The sequence below is a fragment of the Heterodontus francisci genome, chromosome 1 (assembly GCF_036365525.1).
Source record: "Heterodontus francisci isolate sHetFra1 chromosome 1, sHetFra1.hap1, whole genome shotgun sequence".
NCBI lineage: Eukaryota > Metazoa > Chordata > Chondrichthyes > Heterodontiformes > Heterodontidae > Heterodontus > Heterodontus francisci.
In genome coordinates this window covers 184,729,791-184,747,555 of record NC_090371.1, presented here as the reverse complement: position 1 = coordinate 184,747,555, position 17,765 = coordinate 184,729,791, and the positions used below count along the sequence as shown (strand labels likewise).

General features: G+C 45.8%; 1 protein-coding gene across 1 annotated transcript in view; it reads right to left on the bottom strand.

The window, feature by feature from the left end:
• Window positions 1-17,765, bottom strand: part of prss12 (serine protease 12) — a 224,670-nt gene that overhangs the window by 24,538 nt on the left and 182,367 nt on the right. The window lies entirely within an intron of this gene.

The following is a 17,765-nucleotide window of genomic DNA, read 5'->3' as shown; positions in this document are numbered from 1 at the left end:
TAGTCCCAGCAGCGCCACTGGCAGTGGTGGCCACTGCTGGGATTGCAGCCAGCAGGAAGAGGAAGATGGATGTCTCCCTTCAAAGAGGTAAGTGGTAGTCGGGTCTTACCAGGGACAATCGGCTCGGTCCCAGTGAGTGGGTGGAGGATGTGGGTCGTAGACAAGGCCAGGGGGGTTGGTTAATGCAGAAGCAGCCCGTGCTGCTGGGGGCCCCACCTTGGGGCACAGGGTACCCGATCATGAGGCCTCCCAAGCCCACAAGGAAGCCACCAGGTATTACTGAGCAGCCTTCCTGAGATGGCGAAGTGGCCGCCCGCCATTAGTAAAATACCAGTGGCTTTGGGAAGAGGCCCTTAAGTGGCCATATGTGCCTCAATATTGGCCTAAGAGAGGGTGAGCTGCTTGCCACCTCCCCCACCACTGGTGATATAGTGGCAGGGGCAGGTAAGCACTGCGCCCCCATGCCTCCCACTCGATTTTATAGCACCCCCCCCCCCCACCTCCTAGCCCACTCACAATGGGCCGTAAAATCCCAGCCATTATCCCTACCTTCCTCTCTCCACAGTTGCTGCGTGACTTGTTGAGTGTTTCTAGCATTTATATCACATGCAGGGATTCTGGAGGAAAAATGTTTGCTTTTCACTATTTACAATGAAGTCATAAACATGTATAAAGAATATGTTTATGATTTTGTTATGAGCGAACAACAGAAATCTTCCTTCCTAGATCTCTGCTGGTCATGATTCTCAATTCTGAAACAGTTTGAGAGCGGAATAAAATGCTCTTATCTGCTTTAAGGGATTGAGCCTCACAGTATCATTCAGGGAAAGAATTAGGCTTCTCACACAAAATCAAAAGTAGGGCTTATCATTTCTGAAATAAGCAGATTAACATCTTTGATAAAATAGTCGACAAAGGAATATCATACAAATGCATTATCACTTTCATTACTAATATCCCACAGTGCAAGTTCAGCCCATTGATCACTAATCCCTCAATTTAGCAGAGGCATACATAAAGGTTGTCCAATCTCTATTCATTTTGGCATTAGAACCAATCAGACTTTAGTTTAGACAAATCAAGCATTGAACAACAATGAGTGGAGAGGAGAGAACACAAAATATCACAGTTTGAAAATTGTATTATCTTCTAAATATTCCAGTTCAAAGCATTTAATGCTTGCTGGAGCTGATGAATGAATTCAGGAGGCTGTCAGGATACAAATTAACTTGGAGTAAATCCAAGATCACGGAGTTATCAAAGAATCATTTCCCTTCAATGTCAAAAGAGGGATTCTTGTCTTAAATTATTTTTCAACTTGAAATCATTGTAAAACGTTTGAAAAGGCTTGCAAGGTCTTTCACTGAAGAAATATGAAATATATCATAAAATGTCAGTCTATTAATCAGAATATATCAATGACTAGTCACTTGGTCATACAGACCTTGAGTATTGCTGAAAAAAGAGACATGCTGTCAAAGCTTTTTGTTTTGCACTCATCAGGACAGATGCAAGAATGCCAAATTTCAAAGGGAGCAATAATTTATACTGCATGAGAAAAGGATGCTGATTGGTTGGCAAGTTGACTCTGATTGGTCGAGGCTTTGCCATGGAGAATGCACGAGGGAACTGTTTGTCCCCATGCTTTTTTTTAAACTTAAAGAGGTCGCAATGCCTGGACATGTTCCAATGTTAGATGTAATTCTTCAATTGGATCGCACTCACTGAACAATCTTGAGAGTGCTAAGAATTACACTAGAACCAATTTAAGATTATCAGTTGGGCTTACAATGTGGCTCACTTATGCTTGCTAGAAGCTACATATATTCATATGCAGGGACCTGTCCTCTGCAGGCAAAACGAACATGTCCAGGCATTGCACCTTTTTTGAATTAAATAAAAAGCGAGGGGGACAATAGTTCCCTCATGCATTCTCCATGACAATGCCTCAACCAATCAGAGTTGACTTGTCAACCAATCAGCACCCTTTTCTCATGCAGTATAAATTGTTGCTCCCTTTGAAATTTGGCATTCTTGCATCTATCTGATGAGTGCAAGACGAAAAGCTTTGATATTCAAGCTACAACTTGAATAATTAGAAAATATATCATCTGCAAGTTTCCCATGTTACAAAAATAAACTTACTTTGCAATCTGGAGCACATAGCAACAGAGCAACCTAACAGATAATCAGAATTCAAATTCTATCTGATATAAAAAAAGACAATACATTAAATACTTTGAGAACACAACGGCTGGAATTTTACAGTGGGTGGACGGGAGCCAGACTCCAATGTAAATGTCGGTGGCAAACCCGCTTCCACCCAGCCTGGGGATCCGTCCCGTATTTTACAGATCCTTAGGCTTTAACTGGCCCGAGGTGAGACTTCCACCCACTTGAGGGAGGAGGTCCCGCCTCAGTGAGCTGCCGGCCAATCAGCGGGCCGGCAGCTCTTAGTCTCAGCAGCGCCACCAGTGGCCACTGCTGGGACTGCCGCCCAGCTGACCAAGGAGGGTGCCATGGAGCTGGGACTGAAGGTAAGTTTGAATTGTCTCACCAGGGGGATCGGTCGTGCCCTGGTGAGGCTAGGGTGGTTGTTTGGTGCGAGGGGGGCATCTTGGATCCTGGGTGTAGGTTGGGAGGCGGGAGTGGCCCTCAATCGGGCACCCTGTGCCTGACTACCATGCCCCCTCCCCTGGGGCGCGGAAAGGCCGGCAGCTATCGCTGGGCCACCTTTCACGTCCCTGGCACACCCGCTTCCCACGGGTAAAGTACCTTGCTTTAAAAGTTGCAGCAAGCAGCGAAATCTGCAGAACTGAGCAGCAGCCATGCACTGAACTGTGCTGCTGCAGTGTGGGCTTGTGAGCTTGCAGGCAGGAGAGGCACTGGCATCAGAGTTGGCTAATAGTGTGCAAGTGTGGCAATGGTGGGAAGGGATCTGCACCAAAACACAATGCTGCACTGATTTTTGTGGCCGAAACTACCAACAATTTTCTTGCCGGCTCAGGGCAAAACCGGTAGTACGCTCAAATTGCCTTCAGTCACTACTCACACTGTTGTTCTCCCAACATGAGAGCTGTGATCCAGTTGCAACACTTCTGATAGAGCTTCTGATTTCTATTTTCATTTTCAGCTGCTGACAAATGCTGTTGACTCATGACTACTACCACCATATTATATTATCTCTTTCTACATACAAATGAAGCTGAAGGGTGGGCATAAAGGTTTAGAACACTGAGCTTTAAGGGTGACTTGTTGTTGCTTCAGCTTAGATGTGCTAACTGGCTGTGCAAGAGAACTGAATCATATGATATTTCATCACTTCCTGTGATGACATACATATTAGCGTAAACATATTTAAGTGATTATATTTAACATACTAACAAATACACCATCACAACATTCTGTGCTCTCTTCCCCTACAAGGAGGGAAAGAAGAGAAATAGGAGTGAGATTAATGGAATGTGTTGAGTGGATGAATGGACAACATTTGTGAAAGATCACTATGAGGGATAGTTGTGACATTGCATTCGGATGTGGTTGCATGTCAGTGGTGGGTGGTCAGATTGGGATATGAGGAGGTACCTACAGAGAGAGGGATGATTACACCTACAAAGTAAGCTGGTATGAGGAGTGAATTGCAGGACTAGGCTTGGGAAGGCAGAGTTAGACGCACATAATATACTTGAATGTTCCATGCCACTCAACTTTTCTGCCTTTTCTGGCACTGTATCCAGGGGCATGACACCACATTCCTGCTGCTCACTTCCTCCAGAGATTTCCAACCATGCCTTCCTGTTCTCTGTGGGAGATTTCTTCCTCCCATCATCAGCGAGCAGAATCTCCCTGCTGGTCCCTTACAACTTGCAGCATCATCTCTAGGGAGGCATCAGTGGAGCATGATGCTGCCTTACAAGATTGTGAGTCCACTGCTGCAAGGTCTTGCTCAGTTTAAATACCTGGACAATCTTTTCCTATAAACAGTTGAGCTGAAATAGACTGATGTGGGTCATCATCATTGCTGGTGACTCTAATTGGGAAACCTTGAAGTCAGATGGAAGTACAGTAACTGCATTCAAAGGCCACTGACAAACGCATGCTGAAACTTTTGGAATGCTGGTGCATTGGGCTCCCCCACAGTCAGTGCATCAGAGAGTTAAAATCTAGTCCTCTCACTTGGATATACACAAGTATAATTCTTCAGAATTAGGGTGAGAATGTTACATTTTAAATTAAGGCTGAGGGATGCAAAATAAAAGTTAATAAAATGTTTATTTGTTTTAATCACAAAATTACAATATAATATTTTAAATAAGCTCATATTATGTCTATAAATTATATCAGATTGTGAGTCAAAAACAACACCATGAAACTGTGGTGAAGCAATGTTTATTCATGTCGTGTGAAATATTCAAGTAATTTTTTTTGAATTCTTAAGCAGAATGCTGGGATACATAGTATTACTACCCAATACCAAGATTTGGATTCTATAGGTGGCTTCAAAAGCAAAATACAAAGCCTGCCTAATAAATACTGGATTATTTGTTTGATATAAAACTATTCTCAAGAACAAAGCACCACCTACAAAATAATTTTTGATGAAGGAATTCAGCACACTGTCCTTTCATTGTGTAACTTGGAATTAAATCCACCTTCAGATTAATGGGTATATTAGGGGCCCAAGTGTTGTGTTTGATCAATCTGGGTTTGATCTGTGTTCACTGTGCTTGATTGCCTAAGCCTATGGGTGGAGCTTAAAAGTTTGAAACTGAAACTAAAATAACAGGACTAGAATGTTCTATGAAACACAGACTGTTCTGAGAAAACATGGTACTGAAATCTAGTAAGAGCTGGGATATTTTAAAGTGCTATAAATAAATCAGTTGGTGATTTAATACAAGTGTGATATCTGCATTGCTCTGAGATAAATCAGATATATAAATATCCAGCAACCCGGTGTAAACATAACAAAAACATGGCAATGTGGCTGATTCAGCAAAATCTAATGTTATTAGCTCTAGAACTATTTCTTTCAACACCGGGAAATCCTCCCTTGTACTGGGAGCGATGGATTTCGGGGTTCAAGACCTACTTGCTTGCTACAAGGATGGACAGCCAAGATGTAGAACCATAAGAAAGTAATACTTGTACATTGTCTCAGAGTAGAAGGCCAGCATATATTTGAGAAACTCACAGAAGATGCGTCTACATTTGATATGGCGGTAAGTGCTCTCGGAAAATACTTCAGGCCAAAGAAAAGTTTGATGATAGAGTCTCCCGCCAGAGATCCCAGGGATGTGGTGAGCCCATTAAACATTACATGACAGCATTGCAGCAATTGGCATTTACATGTAAATTTGGCACACTAACCAATGAACTAATTCATGACCAATTAATTGAAAAGACTTCAATTCCACGAATTAGGGTATGTCTGCTCATGGAGGATGATGATTTAACCTTCGAAAAAGCCATAAACTTGGCAGTCCAGATCGAATCTGCCATGTTAGATTCATAGTGATTGCACACACATGCACCCTTAGACTCAGGATTGCAGACACAGCTTGCCCAACCAGCTTCAGAGAAAGGGTTAAGGACAAGAAGACCTCAGCAACCTCATCAAAATGTGCTCCATCATCATCAGTTACCTTCAAAACTGTGACCAAATTGTGAAAATGCTCATCGAATCACAATCCAGCTTGAGGGAAAAATTGTAACTCATATTTAAAGTGCATTTTGCAAAGATGTGCTGGTCATCGATGGAAAAGACTTCACCAGTTCGACATGTGGTGGAGTCTCTTCCTGAGAGTGAGGTACAACAAGTATATACCATCACAAAAAGTAAAGCACCGGGTCACTTTAAGGAGTGCTCAGTCGAGATCCAGTTTCAAATAATCATATAGGACAGAAGGAGGCTATTCTGCCCATTGTGCCTGTGCAATGAACTATCCAACTAGTACCACTCCCTGTTTTTTCCCTCTGACAATGTAAGGGCTGAAATTTATGTTGCCGCCACCGATCAGAAACAATGGCTGCCCACATGTGCAAGCTAAGCTTTGTGGAGCTGTCGCGAAATTAAACACGGAAACTCATGTAAATGGCCGTCGCAGACTGCCCCCTCCCAATCACATGGAGGGGATGGGCGATCCATCCCCCGCAAAAGCGTCAGACGCTGATGCCATTTTTAAAGGGAAAAGTGTTGTAAAAAATAACATTTATTGATGTAGACCCTCTCCCACACACCCCCAACAACCATACATTTAATTCCTTGCCCTCTCTACCCCCAAAAATAATTACCTTATGCACCTGACCATCCAGCCCCCTCCGAAGTTCACAAACTTTAATCTTTACCCCTTCCCACCATCCCCTACCCCAATCAGAAGAGTCTGACCCCGCTACCCCACACTGAAATACTTACCTGCTCCATCCCCCTCACCAGTGTTACGCCTCAGATCTATGAATGGAGATCCGAAGGCGCGGGAGTGCCAGCCTCCAGCAACAATATCGGAGCTGGAGGGACGACAGGAGCAGGTAAGTCATTAATTCCTTCATTTGCATTTTTTAAAATGTAAATTTGGCGGGAGGGCCATCACGAGCCTCGCTGTCGCTGGCAATATGGATCAGGCCTTCCCGGCGCGGTGAGCATGGTGGGCCTCCTGTGGAGGCATTTTCTGGCCCCAACATCCCCCGCCATGACTCCCGACATTGGGGATGGGGGAGGGGGGGGTGGCGGTGGTAGCTGTAAAATCCAGCCCTAAATGTTTTTTTATGAAGTGTACATTCAATACCCTTTGAAAGTTGCTACTAAATCTACTTCCATCACCCTTTCAGGCAGTGCATTTCAGCTCATAACAACTTGTCGCATAAAAACATTTCTCTTCATCTTCCTTCTGGTTCTTTTGCCAATTACCTTCAATCTGTGTCCTCTTGTTAGTTAGTGACCCACCTATCAGTGGAAACAATTTCTTCTTATTTATGCTATGAAAATCCCTCATAATTCTGAACACTTCTATTAAATCTCCCCTTCACCTTCTGTGCTCTAAGGAGACAAATCCCAGCTTCTCTGGTCTCTATCCGCAACTCCACATCTGATAACATGGGCAAGTTCTATGTTTCAAGACCTTGACAGGTTACTGATACGAGTGTAGCCATGCCACAGTGCTGACAGAATATGAGCTTCGATTGACTTTTGACATTCAATTGTAACTTCCACTGCCACAACTTTTGGTTTGCCACTTAAGTAAAAATGTGGGTTATCTGGTGTGTCCCCTGTTTCATACTGATCATATGATCAATATCAAACTGCATGTATGGAAAAAAAAGGTTGCATGATTATAAATTTGGGGACCAAAAATCTGCAATCTTAGCCACCACTATACTCAAGCAAATTAGTGCATTCTCTGTATGAAGCAGTTGCACACCTGATCACGTAGGAATTCCCAGGCTCGGGCTATGTAAATAAAGTGGGTGAGCTTGTCTGTGACAGTGGAGAGATTTGTTGGATGGTGGCAGGCTCAGCAGAAGAAAGAATTGTGCAAAAGTTGGCCCTTTTTCAGAAAGCACAAGTTTCAGATCTTGCCCAGGCATTCTCTAGAATACAGCACTGTCGGTCATTGCAGAAAGCAGACTGTAACTCTTGGGTTTGAAATTTGGATCAGTAGCACCACTACTGAAGCTGAATGCCCTCCTGGGGATGCTCGCTGCGCCGCCAACCACTTTCAGCATGTCCCGCAAGGTGCTCCATCTGAGAAGGGTGCTGGTGCGGACGTCCCCTGCATACACCAGAAGCAACTGAATTGGTCCGAACATGATATCACACAGCCCAACCAGCTGATGTGATGCCCATTTTTAAAATTTAGTCACAGATTAGGTGAACAAATTTGCTCATCACTCACAAAAGATCAAGTATCCAGCTGCAAGACAGGCCCTGCACCAGCATTACGTAAAGGGCTAGTCACCCAACTTACAGTTAAGGTGATTTTGAATAACCTCTGCTACTGTAAAGTCCCTGGAAGTACTCTGCAGTGTTTTTGGAGGTGCTGTGGTGAGTTCCTGGATTTGGCAGGGACAGTTGCTGCATCCTCACGAGAGGGCAGAGGATTTGGTGACCTGTCCACACAGGGGCTGCAACAGGTCGGGGGGTTGTGGTGGAATGCATCTGAATCTGTGGCACAACAGGGAGATGGAGCAGACACTGCAGAGAAGATAAGCTCTCTGTGATACCCTCTGCCATGTTGGATCCAGACTCCTGCCTGCTCCTTATATGGGGGGAAAGCGGGAACAGGTTACCGAGTTGGATGATCAGCCATGATCATAATGAATGGTGGACAGGCTCAAAGGGCCGAATGGCCTACTCCTGCTCCTATTTTCTATGTTGACAGTGAAAGGAGGCTGTGTGAAAGGCCAGCCAATGCACCCAGATTCTCGATGTGCATTCCCATCAGCAGTTTCCTATATGCTGCCCCATCGGGGACCTTATCTGAGTCCTCTGTAGCAGAACTTGTCCACAACCATACCCTCCAGTGAGCTGGCACACGATCCACTCGAATGGCTGCAGCCCACATGCCCTGTGACTCACAATGTGCAGACCCCAACTCTAAACTAGACTCTACCATATGTGCAGTGATGGTATCTGGTGGCTGTGAATATCAGATCAATTGATGGGGCCTCTTTGTCAGTGCTGTGCTGCTGTGGTTGGGCAGGCAGCAATTCCTGGATGTTTGAAAGCAGAAAATCAGAATGGGAAGTTTGAGCTGAGGGAAGGTGGGTGGGATAGAAAGCAAGAGGTCCTTAGTGACACCATCAGCAGCTTGCTCATCATGCCATCTAGCAAGATGTGGGTGAGCTGGAAGTTGAGAAAGGGCATAAGACAGGAAAATTCCGTCATCCTCAATGTTCTCAGTAACATTGGATGCCACGGGTTCTGTCGCCACCAGCTCCATGGTGCTGAGAAGCTAGGGCTCAAGAGATACAGGCTTCCTTGTCCTCTGCCAGCTCTACTCTGCTCCCTTCTATGGTGTGACACTTTGCCCTGCAAGTGAAAGGGAAGAATGTCAGTGATTGTGTAATGCTGTGTTTGGGTGATGTGCCTGCCATAGCTGAATAGCTAGAGGCATGTGGAGGCAGAGAGGTGGGTGTGAGGCTGGCAGCATTGGTAGTTGTGTGCAGGTAAGGTGGAGTCTCTGGATGCTCGGTGTGAGTCCTGAGTACCAGGGGTGGCTGTTGGCTGGCAGAATGAAATATTCCTGCCTACCTCTGCTAGAATTAGCACAGACAGATCATGAATCACAGCCCCTATGTTCAAAAAACAACACAAGACAAATGTTATCCCCTTGTGTTTAGAGGACTGAGCAAATTGGCCAATATCTAATTTATCAACATCTGGTAACCTGTAACATGTCTCCCCTTGGTGATCTGAACTGGATCTCATGTCTTTTGATTATGCTCCATGTGGACCTCTCCAATCTTATCAAAATCAGACTGTGAAAAGACTTGGTAAAACGAGGCCATATGCGAATCATCAAATTGCTTTATTTCGCAGATAACAAGCAAATATTTGGCTAAACAGTTATGATCAAACTCATTTAATTCAATCAGTATGACATTTCTTCAGGTAATCATATAAAATAGTGAACGTGTTCCCTCACATCAGTGAATCATCTTGCTTGACTTAAACAAAATAATTTCTAACTCTGTCCTGCATCCTAACCTGCAGCTCGGTAAATGCTTGCCCCAGCAACCTTTTGTTTCGTAACCTGACGGTCAGTGATTCTGTCCCAATTTTATCTCCGCTCAAAACCAGAGGGCATATGCCAGACAGCTCTTGTCGAACACCAGGGACCAGGGACATCCAATAACAATGGGTGTTTATCAATCACTGAGACAGGCTAGCAAATTGCTTATCTTTTACAGTCTTTGGGGAAGCAATTTCAATGCCTAGCACATTAATTTTTATCCCAGTGTTTGAAACAAAATCTTGTAGAAGTACACTGCTTTAAAAGACTCCAAAATTTAACTAGCTCTTTTTCCAAATCACTTCCAGGGAAAAATAATCCTGAAACGAGACACTTCTTACAGTTGTTGATTGCTTTGTCCCCAGCTGCCGTAAGGAAATCAGCCTTTCGGAATATGGTGGAGTCTCACCTCCATCTTCCTGATTGTTCAGTATGCCAGCGTCAAAAGGCATGTGGCACATTGGTGTGGATAGGTGGTGGGTGCAGTGGGGGACGGTGAAGGAGTTGGGGGAACTAGAGGCAGAACTGGCAGAGACTCCAATGAGTGACACAATCCTGCTAGTCTTACTTCCATCTGTGACATCAGTTTCAAAAGGGACGGATGCAGGAACAGTCACTCCCTCCCACTGGGAAATCAGGGCAAATAGGGCAGTGAACCAGTGCCACCTCAGAATCCAACTCCATCCATTAATATAATAATCCTTTCTAGATCTTTGGGAGCTGGAGCATTAAAAATCTATACTGCAATTCTTTAGAAATATATTGATGCCAATATCACAGCAGTTATCAATGCAGGAGAGTTGCTGAATTGGGTATTTATTGGCGATAGAGATTTAAGGATCCATCACATTCATGAAATAATGGGTTGAATTTTGTGCAGGTGGCAGCGGGCCCCAATGCCAGGCCAGAAAGGTGGGTCAGCCATTTGGAGGACCCCCTGTGGCATTTCACGGCACTCAGACAGTTAACTGCCCGACGCAAGGGTCCCCATTCCTTAACGGATATGGATCCCACCTGCAAGAGCTGCCAGCCGATCAGAGGGCAGGTAGCTCAGCAGTCCCAGCAATGCCACCTCTGGTACTGCAGTAGGCCCGGGACCAGGAGTAGTGCTGGAGGCCAGGAGTGCAGGTAAGTGGGTCGGGCTTACCAGGCCTCTCGCGCAGGTCCCGACGAGGTGGGGGAAAGGTGTTGGCGCAGCGGCAGCCTTTTATGCCGGGGACCCTCTGTAGCCTACAGATTGCCCATTTATTGGCCACTTAAGAGCCTCAAATGGCCTCCAGGCAGGAAGGCCATCCTCGGCCTTCCCTGCCCCGACAAAATTGAATGGCACCCCAGCCCCCACCCCCTCTCACTATTTTATGCTCCACACCCCTGCCTCCCTCGCCATTTCTAGAGGGCTAGTAAAATTCAGTCCAATTTTTTTTTAAATTGAGGAAACAGGGTGCAGGTCCATAGTGAAATCATCATGAAAGTTGAAAGTAATAGGAGAGAAAGTTACAGTGACTCCTCATTACTAATGAGGTGTTGCTCTATAAATTCAATCACAATACAATTTGAATACTGATGGCTATGTAAATAAATGAAAGCATTCCCAATTGTTTGAAAGAGCTCCTTACCTTAAATTCTCTCACATGCCATGGAAGTGTGATGTTGGAGCCAACATGTGGAGGAGTTGAGTAGTAACTGAGGAATTGTGAGTAAATATTCAGCAATTGCAGTTTTTATGTTAATATTTTTATACGTTTATAAATTACAGTCTACTTCTTCCAACTCTAGCAATTTGTTTATGAAATCCTCTCCATTAGGCAGCCTGGTGGCACAGCATGTGAGTGCATTAGCACAGTTGGATACAGAGTGAACTTCACACATTTCCCCACCCCCACCCCCCTTCAATTTCTCACACATGTCCCTGATCTCAGCCAGCTAACAGGGAGGGCAGGACTGAGTAAAGACAGAATGGTTTCCAAAGAAAGGAAAATGAAGAACAAGGACTAGATCAATTGAGCACCATTCTTGGGGTGCAACCCATCCTATTATTAATTTTAGGGTAAGGACAGTGTGAGTATAAAACTGGCGTTCCTATTTTGTACTCATGCCAACTTTTTTCTAAAATTGTTAGCAGGAAGAAATACGTCTCCATTGTTATGTAGCAACATTGATAAAGGTTAGAGATAGCCAGAAAGTAGTGAGACAAGCAAAAATCTATATTTAAATATGAGGGAGGAGGAAAAGTAACTTATTTTAAAGCCATTTTTACTAGGTGACAGTAATAAAATACACAGCAAATTACATCTGTGGTGCAGTTTTTACGAGCCTGTGCTCCCAGAGCGAAGCCCTGCCCGCCCCGAAATCAAATCAAGAATTCGAGCACACACCGCTCATGAATTACTGACCACAGTTCTCAGCAGCTGAGGTTCTGTGCCAGGATAGTGAAGTTGTGAAATTACCACAGAATTAGCAGGCTGGATTTTGCCGAGATCGTGAGAGCCCCGACATTGGGTTCAATTCCAGGTCGTGTTGGGACAACAGTCGCAACCTTCCCGGAGGCAGCCAATTAAGAATCTGCCTCCAGGAGCCCCGTTCAATTAAGGACAGCGGGCAAACCAGGGAACCAGCAGGCCCAGTAGGAGAGCCCGCAGCGATGTCCAGACAGCAACCCCACTGGAAGAGGAGGGCAATGCCAATGTATGTAGGAGAGCATGAAGGCGCCTTTAGATGGAGGCACCCTCCGAAGAATTATAAAAGTGTAAAAAGTAAGTGTGACCACAGCTGCCAGGCCATTATTATAGATGTGGAACCCCTCCACATGATGGTCTGTTGCCGTAGCTGTGGCTATCTGGCACCCGAGGCTTTGTTATGGACTGGGGGGAATTAAAGAAGGCCTCACTGTGCCCCAGCCTGTTGTCAGACAAGGGCCAGGCTTCGGCCTCTGTGAGGGGATTGACCACCATCAGGAAGATCCTGGCGGCATCACCATTTGCCCCAAAAGGGGATTTAATTGAACCTAATTAGCTATCTGCCACTGCGGAATGGGTAGCCACTACCAGTCAGACCCCATCTCCAGCAAGATCACTTGGAGGTGGGATTGCGTTGGGGAGCCGCGATGAGAGATTCTCTAATTTTGCTCCTAGTCCTGCCTCCATACCCATCTCCATAGGACTGGGAAAATTCAGCCCAATGTCTTTCACTGACAGTCATTGCCCTGATTTATTTATGGTACAGTCTAACTTGAATGAAGGATTCCTCCATTCTCCTGCCATATGTGCGCAATGCACATATTGGGCTGGATTTTACACCCCCACCGCCGACATCAGGGTTCGTGGCGGGGTGAAGTGGGGCAGAAGCCTCCGGAACAAAGAACAAAGAACAAAGAAAATTACAGCACAGGAACAGGCCCTTCGGCCCTCCAAGCCTACGCCGATCCAAATCCTCTATCTAAACCTGTCGCCTATTTTCTAAGGGTCTGTATCTCTTTACTTCCTGCCCATTCATGTATCTGTCTAGATACATCTTAAAAGACGCTATCGTGCCCGCGTCTACCACCTCCGCTGGTAATGCGTTCCATGCACCCACCACCCTCTGCGTAAAGAACTTTCCACGCATATCCCCCCTAAACTTTTCCCCTTTCACTTTGAACTCGTGTCCCCTTGTAATTGAATCCCCCACTCTGGGAAAAAGCTTCTTGCTATCCAACCTGTCTATACCTCTCATGATTTTGTACACCTCAATCAGGTCCCCCCTCAACCTCCATCTTTCTAATGAAAATAATCCTAATCTACTCAACCTCTCTTCATAGCTAGCACCCTCCATACCAGGCAACATCCTGGTGAACCTCCTCTGCACCCTCTCCAAAGCACCCACATCCTTTTGGTAATGTGGCGACCAGAACTGCACGCAGTATTCCAAATGTGGCCGAACCAAAGTCCTATACAACTGTAACATGACCTGCCAACTCTTGTACTCAATACCCCGTCCGATGAAGGAAAGCATGCCGTATGCCTTCTTGACCACTCTATTGACCTGCGTTGCCACCTTCAGGGAACAATGGACCTGAACACCCAAATCTCTCTGTACATCAATTTTCCCCAGGACTTTTCCATTTACTGTATAGTTCACTCTTGAATTGGATCTTCCAAAATGCATCACCTCGCATTTGCCCGGATTGAACTCCATCTGCCATTTCTCTGCCCAACTCTCCAGTCTATCTATATTCTGCTGTATTCTCTGACAGTCCCCTTCAGTATCTGCTACTCCACCAATCTTAGTGTCGTCTGCAAACTTGCTAATCAGACCACCTATACTTTCCTCCAAATCATTTATGTATATCACAAACAACAGTGGTCCCAGCACGGATCCCTGTGGAACACCACTGGTCACACGTCTCCATTTTGAGAAACTCCCTTCCACTGCTACTCTCTGTCTCCTGTTGCCCAGCCAGTTCTTTATCCATCTAGCTAGTACACCTTGGACCCCATGCGCCTTCACTTTCTCCATCAGCCTACCATGAGGAACCTTATCAAACGCCTTACTGAAGTCCATGTATATGACATCTACAGCCCTTCCCTCATCAATCAACTTTGTCACTTCCTCAAAGAATTCTATTAAGTTGGTAAGACATGACCTTCCCTGCACAAAACCATGTTGCCTATCACTGATAAGCCCATTTTCTTCCAGATGGGAATAAATCCTATCCCTCAGTATCTTCTCCAGCAGCTTCCCTACCACTGACGTCAGGCTCACCGGTCTATAATTACCTGGATTTTCCCTGCTACCCTTCTTAAGCAAGGGGACAACATTAGCAATTCTCCAGTCCTCCGGGACCTCACCCGTGTTTAAGGATGTTGCAAAGATATCTGTTAAGGCCCCAACTATTTCCTCTCTCGCTTCCCACAGTAACCTGGGAAGAGGGGCACCACACACCCCGACGCTGGGTGGGCCCGGCCCGATATTGCCGGTGGCAGCGAGGCCTTGTCGTGGCCCCCACCCCCGCCGCTCTGCAACAGGACCCCTATTTACATATTTAAATAAATGGAAATTAATGCATTAATCATACTTACACCACCACCTTCCGTTCCGCTGTGATCTTCCTGCTACTGGCAGGCACTCCCGCGCCTTCGGATCCCCGTCTGGGGAGACGAGGCAGAACACTTACGGGGAGGGGGGTTGGAGGTAAGTTTCTCAGTGTGGGGGTGGGGGTTACAGGGTCAAAGTAGCACAATTGGTGTAGGGGATGGTGGGTAGGGTTTTAGGTTAAAGTTCTATGCATTTTAGGGGGGCGGGGGTGAAGGTCAGGTGGACAAGGTAAGTGTTTTGGGGGGGAGAGGGCAAGTAATTAATTTCATTGTTATTGGGGGTGGGAGTGAGGCAGAAGAAATCTATTTAATTTATTTAATTCACTGTATCTTTAAATATTTAAATTTAATGGCAGGGCTGAAAGCTCTTTAGAAATGGCATCAGTGCCTGCACACAGGCAGCTGACGCCATTGCCAAGGACAGACAGCCCGCTCCCTCCACGTCATCGGCGGGGGGTGGGGGTAGTGGGGGGACCCGCCCCAGTTATTTCAATGAGCTGCTGCGTTTAGGATCGCAGCGGCTCCGTGATGTGCGGCCAGCCACCGATTTCGGCAGTGTATTTGTAAAATTCAGCCCAATGATTGTTTTACATTGAAGTTTGTAAAATGGAATCTGATCTCAGCTACTTCATCCCAAGCCCGATAATTCATAAAGCATGTGTTGCCTACAATACTTGGATATATGTTTGCACAGTATGATTTTTTTTGAACTTCAGTGTCTATTACAGCACATTCACCAAAAAATCCAAATATTTGCATAGAAATTTATGATTTATGCAGAACTAGCAAGAAATACGAGTACACTAGTCATCAATATTTTATTTTGTATTAAAGAAGAACAATTAGAAGGCAGAAGAATATTATGAATATTTAGAGACCTACAACAGCTACTTCTGCAATGGACCAGGCAATTAAAGATTGTGCTGACACTTGGAGCTGGATTTTACCGTAGGCAGACGGGACTTCGCCACAGATGTAAAAGTCAGTGACGAACCCACTTCTGCCTAGCCCGGGGATCCGACCCACATTTTACTGGTCCCTGGGCTTTAATTGTTCCGAGGTGGGGCTTCCATCTGCGTGAGGGAGGAGGTCCCTCAATCAGCCCAGCTGACCGAGGAGGATGCCATGGAGCTAGGAGTGAAGGTAAATTGGGCATGCCTCACCAGGGGGATCATCAGTCGTGCCCTGATGAGGCTAGGGTGGTCGTTTGGGGGGAGGGGGCATCTTGGGTCCCGGAGGGTGGGTTGGGAGGCGGGAGCGGGCACCCCGTGCAGCCTTTCATGTCCCCAGCACGCCCGCTTGCCACAGGTAAAATGCCTGTGCAGGTGGATGAATGCCATTAAGTGGCCGTTAAGTGGCCATTTACGGGCCTCAATTGGCCTGGGGCCGGTGGGCGGGCTGTTCCTCCCCCCACCCGCCTGCAACCGCCAATGAGTTGGCCGGAGACGGGAGAGGGGCGGGAAGGCCTCACGGAGCCTCCCGCTCAATTTTACACCGCCCTCATCTGCCCCCACGCCACCATCCAACCCGCTGGGGCGGCGTAAAATTCAGCCCTTGAACTCTGATTTTAACTGTCGCTCAACCCTTGCCCCGCCGTCCAACGAGAATGGAGTGCATAGGTGTTAAAATGCTTGCAGTGACCTACTCACCTGATCTTCACTGGTCTCACACCATTTTAACAGGTTCTCTCTGGCCAGCCCGTGAGACCCATGCAGCAGGCAATCGAGAGCCTGACTCAAATTCCAAAGTTGGGGATCTATGATCTCATTGAGACTCTGACTATATTTTAACCATTGCCAAGTACTGGTTTCGTCAAGAGTATATGGCGCAAAGGAGAAGGTGGCCCAGAAACAGACCAACAAAGACACTTATTTAACAGTTTCCTTGTGGCTCAGGTGCAGTAGTATTCCACCGGGTCCCAAAGAAATCCTTGGTCCTGGGATACTCTTTCCTGTACAATTGCCTATCCACCACCACCACTTAACTAACTGCTGAGAACAGTTCCTGTGGGTCCTCAGACTCGGTCACATGCCACCTTCCCCTGACTCCTACCCCCCACCCCCGCCAGCCAGACATCATTGATGGCTTGGGCAGTGGTCAGGTCTGGTTTATTTAAATAAGGCCTGGGCATCACGTCAGCAAGCCTGAAATTCGCTTCTCTGACCCGACACTCACCCCAAACCCGCAGTTAAAACTGGGGCTTTGGTTATCATTTCCTGGAACTTGTACATATCCTGCTTGTTCGGTATTATGCATCTTGTATTCCAGTTATAAAATCACTACTACATTTTTTAAAAAGCTAATATCAGGACACCAGTTAAATCTGTTTCCCTCTCTTGAATTGCCTTATTTTCCTCCTAATATTGGACTAGAGTTAGTTGTTTTCTGTAACTTATAAGAAATTCTGTAGATCAAAAGTGTTCTCTGCATCTAGATCAGCGCTGAAATTAGTTATTATAGTTTTGGGTGCAGTTACACTGCAGCTTTTAGTCTGACACAAATAATTTTAGCAGACCTGAGTTGAATTGCCAGCTGGGCTTTGCACAGTGCTCAGTGACAAAGGAGTTCTGTGTTTGCATTCCAGGAGTGGTCAGAAGCCTCCTCTCTCTGATGACAGCTTTCCCTATTTTCCTTCCCATACAAGCATATGCAATTTTATTTTCTGCAACCTATAAGAATCCCTGTAAACAGATTAAAAAATAAATGTATAAAGTCACCAAGTCTGTCTATCCCAGAGTTAGACTATCTCAATTATGGGACGCCAAGTAATGTGAAAGTGTCTACTGGAGGTGCTCTCAATCCTCTCACTTGGAATCAGTTTGAGCCCTGAATCCAAATTCACACAACTTTAGTAACCAGTTGTAGTGTAAATTCAGCCTTGGTTTCATCTATCAGCCATTGTAGATGTTTTTATTCACGTGAGGAGGCATGTCCATTTCTGCCTAGCTATATTACAAAAAAT